The following is a 12613-nucleotide window of genomic DNA, read 5'->3' on the forward strand; positions in this document are numbered from 1 at the left end:
TCTATAAGAATTGTACCAATTTATATTGTCATCAGGAATGAATGGGATGGTGAATTCATTGCACTTTTATCAGCATTTTGGGCATTTAGTTACTTTTTTATTTTTGTTTCACATGTCAAAATGGTATTTGTTTTAACTTACACTTTCTGGCTACTAGAAAGTTTAAATATTTTCAAATCTGTATTTGATATTATTTTTCTTTTTAATGTTAATTATCTGTTTAAGCTATTGCCAGTTTTTCTATTATATTCTTAGTGACTTTCTATTGGAAGTTTGAATAGTTGAATAGTCCTTTTTTTTTTTTTTTTTTTTTTTTTTTGCGATACGCGGGCCTCTCACTGTTGTGGCCTCTCCCGTTGCGGAGCACAGGCTCTGGACATGCAGGCTCAGCGGCCATGGCTCACGGGCCCAGACGCTCCGTGGCATGTGGGATCTTACCGAACCGGGGCACGAACCTGTGTCCCCTGCATTGGCAGGCGGACTCTCAACCACTGCGCCACCAGGGAAGCCCAGAATATTCCATGTTTTATACACATAAAAATACGTAATCAAGTTTTTAATCCAGTGCCACATTGGCTGAAAAATTTCCCAAAGTTTTTGTTTTTTTAACATTAACATTTCAAATATTATGGTAACATTTGTTATTTTCCTTTGTGTATTCTTTATAAATTCAAAGCACAGAAAATGATTTCTTTGTCATTTGTTTTGATAAGTATTCAATATTATTTTCATTTTCTCTGGCTTGATTTTCAAAATATTAAACTTTTTTAATACTACATCTGGAACTTGTTTCAGCATATGGTGTGGGGTGAGCATATTTGACTTTTAAATAATTTACTGTGCTATGACCCAGCTGCCTGATTTCCCTTACAAGTGGCCAAATGCCCAGTGAAAGAAGAATGCTCTTATATTTTGTGTTCGTTGAGATAGCATCTGTTACTTTATTAAGTATGCCAGAATTTCTTACTGAGGAAACTATGCCTTAGGTGAAAGTTACATTTAAAAAGTTGAGTTAATTCTTTCAGATCAGAGGGATATAACTTATTATCTTGGTATTCTTTATGGAACCCTACTTATTATAAGAATATACCTTAGCAAAATAATGTAGCTACTTCTGGCTTTTTCAAAAGTATTTTAGCCTATAAATGTTAATGTATCTTTTTAATCTTCTAGATGGACTTGGATATCAAATCTGAGTTTGAATTATAGCTCAATAACTGATTGTTAAGTAATTTTATGCAAAGCTTTCAAACTTCTGAGCCTCTGTTTTCTCTGTAGAAAATGAGGATAACACCTACCTTATGGGACAATGGTAAAGATTAAGTGAGGAAACATATATAAAATGCCCAGGAGCTAAAGAAGAGACAGATTCATTGTTTTCTTTTTTCTATGATACAAACTTTGACCATCTGAATTGGTAGAAGAGAACAAGAGCTCCTGGTAAAACACACATAGCCAATATTTGACTTTGAAATATGTCTCATTTAAATTTTGAATATAGTTATTTCTGATCTCTAGGAAATTAAAACAACATAATGAAATTATATTACTAATATCCAATTCTAGGTTCTTTTAATTTTTTTCTGTATTCAATTATATTCTAAGAAAGTTAACTCATTTTGAAACTTCCCAAGGCAAAAATGATAGTAAGCCTTTGGACTTCAAAGTGTTTGTCTACCCAGAGGAGGACTTATGCTGAATAACAGTAAGTAGAGAAAGGTAAGGAATAAGATGCTATTATGTTTTCGGAAGATGCAAGCCATCTGAAATAAGAAGGAAAATGCAAATGAGGCAAGGAAATTTGCAGAGCAATTTAATGCATTGTCTTACAACACTGGTCACCATTGCATGATGAGATATGCAGGTTGCTTAGCAGATGTGTTCACTCAGCACATAGAACTTATCTGGAAGTTTATTCTGATAAGAATAAAGCATGCCTATGAGAAAGAAAAAAGAAATTTGTCTCCTCAGCTCACTCCCATCTCAAATTACCTATTTGTCAAACTCCGTGGAGAGTTTTTACCTTTGTAGCTTTGGGTTGCATTATCTGACCCTTTGGTGCCACTCAGGAAGAGAGATCCCTTGTATTAAAGAGTGTTATTTCAACCAAGTCCAAAAAGGAAGAAGTGACCTGATATGAATGGGGACCTGACCAAAATAGAGAAAGAAAAAGGTGGTCAAGAGAATCTGAGAAGGCACATAAGGTTTGTTTCTTCAAACATAAGAGAGTTAGAAAATAGGGAGGTTGGGAGACTTGAAAACTAACAGTTGTTGAGCGATAAAAATGATGCTGTGTTGGTCAGACCAGGGATTGCTGTATGCAAAACAAACACCAAATTACAGTGATCTAAATCACTGAGAACTTTATTTCTTGCTCATGTTTCTGTTCAATATGGGTTGAGAGAATCCAAGTTCCTTTCACCTAGTGGCTTTTCTATCCCTAGGATCCTTAGGATCTCAGATGCCTCCACTGGAAACTGCTCTGGTTGCTGAGTGAGGGAAGAGAATGAGAGCATGGAAGTCTGCTTGGGGGATTTGTCTGTGCCCTATTTATGAAAGCTCACATGGCCCCACCTATCTGTAAGGGAGACTAGGAAATGTACTTGACTGGTATGCCCAGAACGAAAAAAGAGGAAGTTTTGTGAACACTTAGCAATCTTTATCGCATATCCTAACCATGTTGTGTCAAGTTTTTATTTCATGTGAATATTCTGTACCAGGTGGAATTTGACCTTGAATTTATTCAAATAATGCAGTCATGGCCCATTTTAACTGGATGCTACTCTTTAGCCTTCCACATCAAATTTTGCATATTTTTAAAAGTGAATGTTCGTACAAACATCATCTTACTTCTTATTTTCTCAGGAAAGAGTAATTAACCTGAAAATCAATGCCATACTAGATAACAAAGCAAATCTTAGCCTTGGCTAGGGAGTTTATATGACAATCTTCTGATGTCCTATAAGCATTATTGAGTCAGCCCTCTAGACTCATGGAAGCTGGGCTTTTCAGACAAGACTACTACTTTTTCTTAGTTGGACTCATAACCCTTGCAAGGCAATACAACAAATTTTATATAAGCTGTGCCTTAGTCTAAGACTTTTCAGTCAACTCACTCTTTATTTTATCCCCAACTTTTCTGCCAATAAAAAGGCAACTTACTGGCTTTCACCAAAGGAATTATCTTTCTTATCCCATCATCAGTGTCTGTAAAGGATAGCTGGAAAAAAGTGCTGATTTGATTAATAATGTTCTCCTTAATAGTCACTTTAATTTCTCCATTAACAGAATCCTGATATGACACTGCCTACAAAACAATTGCCAAGTCTGGGATTGAGTGATTAATTGAAACAGTCACAAGTAAAGTTGTTTTTGCCATAGAAACGTATGAAAATTACAAATATATTTACTGTGAGAATACTTTACACAGGCTCGATTAAAAAATATTTAGTATTATAGTAGTCCTGGAGCATGAGTCAGCAAACAGTCATCAGGTTTTCTTTTTGAATCAGAATGAAGATCATGACTTCAAGGTGGGTTGTTTATAACATGGATGAAATGAGAAAGAGGAAGCCATAGCTGTCACCTCAGAGAGAATCAGCAAGATGCCTCCTTGATTCTCTGTAGCACCATAGTGCTTGGCACTAGTTCTCAAAAAGAAACTTCATGATATTTGCCAAATGTGCTGATGTGTCTCATATTAAAATCTGTCCTATTGTAGGTATATATTCAGGAGTTCAGTGCAAATGCATTGATTTCCAAAAGCCTTGGATTTATCCTGCTTATATTTTTTATCAATTGGAAAAATTACTCAAATAATTGGATCTTAATTTCTTCATCTGTAAAATGGGAATATCATCGCATACTTCATAAGGATATTACAGAAAATCAGATAACATACATGAAAGTGACCAGCACAGGTATTTTGCCTTAAAAATACTGAAATGTCATTTGGGATTTGATCTTGTTGATTCTGATTGAAACTCTTGTTAACACTGTTTAAAACTCTGCATTTATTTGATCTGGGCTTCCTTGAGGGTTGCTTTCAGGGATATTTTATTTATCCTTGGCCTTCATATACAGAAAGAATATCATACTCTGTATTTTTGCTCTTGATCTTACAAATTCTGACCCTCTTTATAAACACACGCCCATGTCTTTGAAGACGTTTCCATCTCTAAATGACTTCTTTCCAAATTGTGACCATGTATTATACCCTGACCTCCTTTTGATCCTTGGCTTCATTATGGCTGTAAATTCTAAAATTTCTAGTATAGCTCCTTATGAAAATCCTCCAACCCTTTTTTGAATCTGGCAAGGGAATTTGAAAGCAACTTTCTTCAAAAAAGTGAGAGCATAAGCCAAAATAAAAAAGAGAGGACATAGTCCAGTCCTGAGCTAGAGATGAGCAAGGTGTCTATTTATTCATTTGGTTTGTTGGTGGTTCATCTGATGGTGTCAGTCTATAGAGACTCTGCTATCACTTTTTTGGATCACTTTGCAACTAGTGCTCTTACTGCCTTTTTTTTCCCCTTCTGGTGAAGAAAAAAGCAAAAAATAGTTATATGCTTTTTGAGAAATTTTAAGAGAAAGTAAAAAATGAATTCGTCTCATTCTTTCCTTTCTAGGTTCTAATACTTGTCACATTTAACTAAGGAATATGAGTGAGATTCAGCCCTTTTACCTCTCCCTAAATGTGGGATAAGTAGTGAAAAGAGAATACCATCATGGGCGCTCCAGACCTGGGCTCTATAATCAGTGTTGTGTCTTTAGCAAACCCTTAAATCTCTATGTTTCTCAGTTTTCTTACTTATTAAGCAGAGTAAGTAATGGCCTCCCTACATCACAGGGTTATCTTGAGAATCAGATAAAATGATGAATATCAAAATTTTTTGCAGAAGCAAAATGTCATTTTTAGACAAATGTAAACTGTCCCAAATAAGCAATGCTTCCCCTTCTCTTTTATACTAACTCTAACACATTCAACTATAAATATCAATGTAACTTAATTTCATAAACTTAATATAAATAAAAATCCTATGGAACACGCACATATACATTACTTTTTTCTCATTGCAGTCATCAGTGACACTTGTCGAATTGTCATCTCGGGCACAACATTAACTTAGGGACCAGGTATGTCGTAATTCCTCGTCAATGTGCTTGCTCTGGAAATTTACTTAAAGTAATTTGATGAAAAGCTTTGTTAATTCAATTATTGAATTTCATGCCTTATATTTAAAGTCTATAAACAAAAATTACAGAAAAGTACTTAAGTTATTGCAGTATTTTAATACCGTGATTGAATAGCATTTATATTTGAGATTAGTAGGCAGCATATTAAAGTGATGTGCTCATGAAAGTGAAATATTAAAAACAGCTTATGAAAATCTCCCATCTGGCAGTTACAATTGATCAGAAATCTACTCTTCAGCATTATTTTGAAAATAGCATGAGTTTTTAATTAAAACTGTTCATTCGATTTATTAATGTAAGTAAAACCTCCCATTTGACCAGGTTTAACTTGAGAAAGTGGTTTTCTAAAGCCCCTTTTATGGATTGAATGATACAGTTTTCAATAAAGAATAGTTATAAAAGATGTCAGACATTTATTCTCCATCAATCTTTTTTGTGTTCTCTTTAATTTCAAAATTGAACTGTGAACATAATTCTTCTTGCTTAAAAATATTTGATGAATTCATGATCTTAATTCTACTATTTTAAATCTAAGCTAACTAAAGGATCTAAGATAAAAGCCTTTTATAAACTATGTTAAGGTATCCTTTATATCAGTTAATTTAAATAAAGCTGGCATGGACAAGAAATAAGCACATTATCAAGCTTAAAATTCCTCACTTAAAAACAACATGCAAAGCATTTTTATTTAGACATTATCAAAAGCTTATTCAGTTGCTGTACTCCTTATTACACATCATCTCATTTAATCCTTTCAATAATCCTGTTCCTCCACGTTCTTATTATCTACATTTTACCTGTAATTAAATCAAAGCTCAGGAGTTATGTAACTTGTGGATAAATTTCAGGAGAAAGATTTCAGACCAGGCAATTGGCCCTGAAGCCACAGGCACTTCCTCACTGTTCTGAACTGGAGCCCAAGGCCCCTGCTTGACCTGGTCTGCTGTAGGAGGGTTGTAAGGACAGCACTACTAGCTTCTCTCATGGAACCTCAGCACCTGAATTAGAGGCTGTGGTAATTCCCAGACATAGTTATTTATCAAAACTGGATTATTACAGATATGAATTGAGAAATTGTAAAATGGGAAATACTTTCTTTGACGTGTCTGTTGCCTGGAGAAATGTCTGTTTCCCTCATGTTTCACACTGGTTAACATCCCGCCAACGTATTAGATCACAAAATAGGTGATTTCTCCACATGTTCAGTTACGCAGTATTATTTCTGATGTGTTAATGATAATTTCTATCATTTCCAAGTGAAAATTTAAAATATGGAGAAAGTTTATTTGTAATTGAGCCCTGTAGGTCCTAGAATAGGAGTGAATGAGCAAAGATATGAACACCTGACTCTCCTGCCCTGGTGATGTCTTTAGTCTCATGACGCTCCCGTAAGAGAGGTTTCTACAACCCATTTAGTAGCTGATCGCAGCATAGCCATTCACCAGGAATTGAAAGTCAATGGACTTAACTATTGAGAGTCTCCTTGACTATAAATTTATATGATGAATATGATCGCTCATGAACTTAGAGTTAAGTTCAAAGCCGTGAACTTTATGTATTGCTGCTGTTATGGGACTCAGTTTCATCTCATAAGATTTGGAATAAATGTGCTCAGAGGGTCTTTCAGGTTAAGCCTCACCTTATCAATAAATATATGGTCATTAGACCACCGGCGTCTGTATCTTCCATTAGTACCATATATAAATATGGATCTGATTTCTTGTTCAAATTTTCCAGTGTGCTCCTTTAATATACTACTAATGGTCAGCATGGGAACAAGGGAGACTGAAAACTCGTTCTACCAGCAACTCAGCTTGTGTCTCTCTGTGAACCTAGGAAACTTAACTGTGCTGTTCTTTAGTCTATACCTGTAATTTGTATCTCTGCTTGTAACTCTGACTTACATCTTTATTATCTTATCAACATTACTCAAAATTATTGAAAGATTGTGTTGCTACTGCCATTTCCTACCTTTTCAACAAATAAGTTCTATGAACTCTGGAATATATTCCCTTGCAAATAAATTCCAGAGTGTTTAGTTGTTTATTTACCAGTACTCTGAGTTACAACAAAAATTATTTATCAGAACTTATAAACATGCAAGCAGGATGAAATGAATTTTAAATGTTTGGAAAAGCCAAGGTTAAGGGAAAATAAGAATAAAAAAGTAAAATTGAACCAGGGGTGAGGTTGGTATATAAAATATTTGCTCTGAAGTTCTATATGTTTGCTAGAGATAGATCACAAATTTGACTCTAAGCTTTCTAGAAACCAATCAGAGAACAGAAATGTGATTCCTGTCTCTAAGTTAAAAGGAAATGAGTTGATTTGAAGAAGCATATTAACTATTCATGAAACCAAGATCAGGTAGAAAAATTTTATATATTTGTATATGGTAAGAAAGCAAAATTGAAAACATATTTATCATAGAGTAAGGAGTATCATAGGTCTGTTTTGTGTAAAATCCCTAAATATTGGGAGATGCAACCTTGCAATGGTATAATGCAATAAGAAACATTTTTATGGGAGAGTGGTGGCTATATTATATGATCCAGTCATGGCACCCTTTGATGATCCAGCCGGTGCAAGGAGAGACTTGAGAATATCAGTAGAAGTAAGGAGCAATGTCAGGCCTATAAATGTCTCCAAAGCTTCAACTTAAACCACTTTATAATAAAACATCAGTTCAGCTCACATCCCCCTGATCCTTCTTGGAAACTGATGGCATTTGTTGCTTCCGAGTAAAAGGGGTTCCTTGTTACCTCACCAGGTTTAGCAAAGATGTCCTAGAGCCGGGAGTAGTAAAGGCCCAGGTAAGCGGGGGCGGAGACCATTTCTCTCTTATCACTATAACCCCTGGGCCCGCTAGTGGAATGCCTGGCACATGATAGGAGCCAGGTACTTGTTGCTTTGTATTGAGGTTATTCCTGACCCAAGCTCAAAACTTAACTCACTGTTTTAATATAGGCACATAACTTTGCCTTTGTAAGGAGGAATAATGATACTAACCTCAATGGGATGTTTCCAGGAGAAGATAAGACATAGGGACACACTGGCCAATAAACAGTGCTTAATAAATATTTGCTGAATCAACCACTGAACTCTAAAACACTATACAATGTAATAGATGAGTAATTAGTGGATTATCTCAGTACTGCCACGGTAAATATTTTATTGGAAAAATATCTGTGCTAATGTTCTGACTGACATTACTTTAGTAAATAATCTGAGTTATAAGAATGTATTTTTTTCCCATGAGACTCAGTGTAAGTATATTTTATTTTGAATGGGGATAAAAAAACAGTTTGGAGAGGTGTTTTGTTTTTTTTTCCTATTGCATTAGCCTTCTTTCAAAAAAATTGCAACCATTGACCTAGATTCTAGAATGGATGGACTGCATATTCTTGATAATCCTCCCTAAATATTTATTTTTCTCTGTATTGATATTTTGATTGGTATTATGCAATAGTAAGTTTCAGATTATATTACTTGATTAAGTAGATTCTGAGTAAGTTTTATCAATTAAGTGACAATAATTGATGGGCAAACCATTGGTTTCTAAATATACTTAAATTTTCTAACCTCATCTTGCTAGCATACTGTCATGTTTATTAGTAAATAATTTGTCTTCCTCCATATATGACCCTTCTATAAAATAACACATTATTCTCTATTCAAATGATACAATTTTCTTCCATACTGCCTTGGAAATCCAATCTCCAGTATTTGTTCTTAGATTCTCTTGTACTATATAATGTAATGTTGAGTTAGAGATTTCCAAACTGGCCACAGTTTGGTTTAAAATAACATTTTCCTTCAAGGGCCTGTTTATTGGCAGCCCCTTCTTGAGCATTAAGAGGCATAATCAGAGATGTTCTGAAATCTATCCTTGACTAGGAACTCTTCCTTTACTCCACTGTTTTATTTATTGGGACATAAAACTCATATAGAATTGAAGAAAGGAAAAATCATGCCATTTTGGAAATAATCTTAGTATCATATTTCCATCTTTTAGGAGATAGGTATATGTATACGTTTAATAATATCACATTGCATATTTGGGTATACTTTCATCCATGCAAAAGGCCAAGTTTTTTCTGCTTTTGTCCTTCTCCTTGATCTACGTTTCCTGCAGGATTTTTGAAAATTTTGGTTTTATCCTTGAGAAATATATACCTTTTCTTCTAGCTCCTCTGTTCTCTTCTTATTGCTGTTAATGTAGAGATTTTTTTTCAGACATTTACATTTTTAATTTTATATCTAAAATTCTGTAATACATTTAAATGTGATTTCTAATCTGTTACTTTCCAATCTATGATTTAAGCTAACAGAATTTAACTCATTATAATAGAGAAATTATTTGGTCTTTTTGAGCCATCTGTGTGTTTCTTGACGTTGCGATTTCAAATTTTAGAATTTTACTTAATTATAGTCTTACCTTGTTTAAAAGTGATGGTTTAGATATTGAATCCATTGAGCATGGTGGTGGTTATTAATTTGCCAAATATTTCCAGTTTTCACCTTTTAGGCGTATGATAGTACATAACTTTCAGGCTCTATTGTGGTTGTGAGGAGGAGGCCATAGGACTAGTTCTGTCCACTGAATTCTGAGCAAAAGTAATGTATGTCACTCCTGAATCAAAATATTTCCTAATCAGTACAGGCTCTTCCAGAGTTATCTTCCTCTCAGGTGCAGGGGCTGACAACACTTAAGATGCTGGCTGTCTTGTCAGACCTAGATCCTGGAGTCAGGTCAATGATCAGAGCCCTCTGCTGGCCTACAATTGACATTTATCATGAGCAAAAATAAACTTTTCTCATTTTAAGCTGCTGAGATTGGGGAAATGTTTGAAACTACAGTAACCTAATCTAGATCCATTGGGACAGGTTGTGTTTGGTTGTAACCTTTTCTAGATGGCGCTAATAAAATTTGAAATGGCAGTGCTCCATCCAGAACCCTGCAGATCCTGTTTACAATCGACATTGTTTTCTCGCCTTCTGTGTGCTTCTGCATCTAATAGCATGCATTTGAAATTCTCTTCAGAAGACTGTCTTTGAGTTACTGGAGCCACTTACTTTTGGGAGGATGCAAACCAGTAATGAACTGGTTCATGAAATCCCAGTTTCCTTACCTGCAGAGAGGACAACTTTAATATAAACGTACACTCTAGAGTTCCTCATCAGGATCAGTCTGAAACCACCCTCTGGGGGACCTTGCCTGAAATCTCACCCTTGCTTACTGCTTCCCCTTTCTATGTCCTGCTTTCTTTACTCCCTTATAAGTTTCTCCTGGAAATTCTTCCTTAATAAGTCACTTGTGCCTCCTGTTAGAATTTGTTTCTGTGAAGCCCTACCTAAGATTGGGAATGGAATATATAAAATGTAGTTTCATAACAGTGCTTAAGGAAATACATTTGCTTAGATTTTGACTTATTATGGTATATAAGAAAACATCAAAGTTTAGCGCGATCTTTTTTTAGCTTTAAACCATTTAAACCAGGAATTTTGTCATGTTTAATGTGCTGTTCTTTATCAGATTGAAACAATATTGCTGCTTTATTTTTGTTAGTAAGGCATGATTTTTATATCATCATTACTTCATTTCTTTGCTTTGGGTGGTGGACTTGTAATCATTTTATCTGTTTATAGTCCTCAAACATCTTCAGAGCCCAGGTTACATTATAAGATACATTTAGGGTTGGGATAAAGCTTGTGATCACATAACAGAGCAGAGCTGGCCAATCACAGGGGAAATTTACCAGTATACTCTCATTATTGTAGTGCTTTGGTAAACTGTTGTAACTGGCCATTGATCATGATGGCATATAAAAGTAAAGAGGGAAAACCCCACTTCTTTCTTCTAGTTCTGCTTTTATGTTTGAACTGTTAAATGTTATTAACAAGACTTATCCTTTTGGTCAAGATATTTTGCACACTATCCACTTTGGCTTACAATTCTGACTGATTTTCTCCTTGCTTTACTTAACTTCTGAAATGATATTGATACTTAATTATATGTTTGTTTAAAAGATACAACGCTTTAGCAATTTTCAAATGTGGAATTTATTTGAAAGCATTCTTACATACTTTTAGGTCACATGAGGAAAAGCCAGCTGGAAAGCAAATCATCCAAAGCTACTGAAATGGTGAGGATCCTTGACTTCATCTTCTAAATTAATAGGATCCATGTAGACAAATGAACTAAAAACACAGTACCACAGTATCCTTTGTTTGGACGTATATCAGCCTTTGAAGAAACAATGTATTTCCTTTCTTGGAAAATATCTCTTGTTATGAGGTAAGACTCTTTGAACTTTATTTTGTTGGTCAAGGGAGGAAGAAGTGGTGGAGAACTCAGGTATATTCTAGTTAAATCCCTATAAATTTAATTGCTCTTTATCTTTTTATCAGCCATTCTATTTTTTTCCTTCTTACATCATTTCTTGAGATAACTTTCATTTACATTTCATTTATATTTGGTGAGTAAAACCAAAAGTTACAAGCAAATCTTTAAGTGCTATAAATTTTTTTAAGGGTGCAGGTGAAACCCATTTATCTTTTCTCTCTGCCTCTGAGATAGAGTCAGAACTAGACAATAAATGATGTATTGGCTCACAGTAAACATTTGGAAAATAATATGCCACTATCTATTTTAACATATTCACATATCTTTGCACTTAGCCTATTCGTTTTTAGGAATGCAGTATACAAAAATAAAAGTGATAATATATAAAATATTTATACAACGGGGTTTATTTTACCCTTGTTTATAATTTCAAAGACCTGGAATTACTCTGAATATCTAAAAATAGGTGAATGATTGTATAAGTGAAGGTACAGTTCTAATAGAGGATATTTTGCATCTATTAATATAAATGAGTTAAACTAATACATCCTGACATGAATAGATGCTCTTGATTTGTAAAAGGGCAGCTGTAGGAAAACAGGTATTGTATGAACCAATTTCTCTTAGAAGAAAAATCTCTCTGTATTGGTATGAGAATAGAGTCATGCCTCAAAGAATATATACTAAAAAGTTAACATTTAACCCAAGGGCAGCATAGCTGGGGAAAGAATCTTAGCTAATAACATTTTAATGCCTCTGTATTATTCAGCATGATACAGCAAGCACACATTTCTTTTGTAATTTTGAAAATGATAACATTTATTAAGTTTTCTAAAGAAAAACTGAGAGAAAGATATATAAATATATCTGCCTCTCTTATTTTTTATTTAATTTTTATTTATTTTTTGGCTGCGTTGGGTCTTCGTTGCTCTGTGTGGGCTTTCTCTAGTTGTGGTGAGCGGGGGCTTCTCTTCATTGTGGTGCGTGGGCTTCTCATTGTGGTGGCTTCTCTTGTTGTGGAGCACGGGCTGTAGGCGCACTGGCTTCAGTAGATGCAGCGTGTGGGTTCAG

General features: G+C 34.6%; 1 long non-coding RNA gene across 1 annotated transcript in view; it reads left to right on the forward strand.

Moving 5' to 3' along the window:
- The first annotated feature begins 723 nt into the window (after positions 1 to 723).
- The window catches only part of LOC141278298 (uncharacterized), a 66969-nt gene continuing 55079 nt past the window's right edge, over positions 724 to 12613 (forward strand). Inside the window, exons 1-3 of the long non-coding RNA XR_012330754.1 lie at positions 724 to 3920; positions 5080 to 5136; positions 11290 to 11342. This is a non-coding gene — a long non-coding RNA (uncharacterized lncRNA). The remainder of the gene's footprint in view (positions 3921 to 5079; positions 5137 to 11289; positions 11343 to 12613) is intronic.

Source organism: Tursiops truncatus, chromosome 3, assembly GCF_011762595.2.
Source record: "Tursiops truncatus isolate mTurTru1 chromosome 3, mTurTru1.mat.Y, whole genome shotgun sequence".
In the NCBI taxonomy this organism is placed as follows: Eukaryota; Metazoa; Chordata; class Mammalia; order Artiodactyla; family Delphinidae; genus Tursiops; species Tursiops truncatus.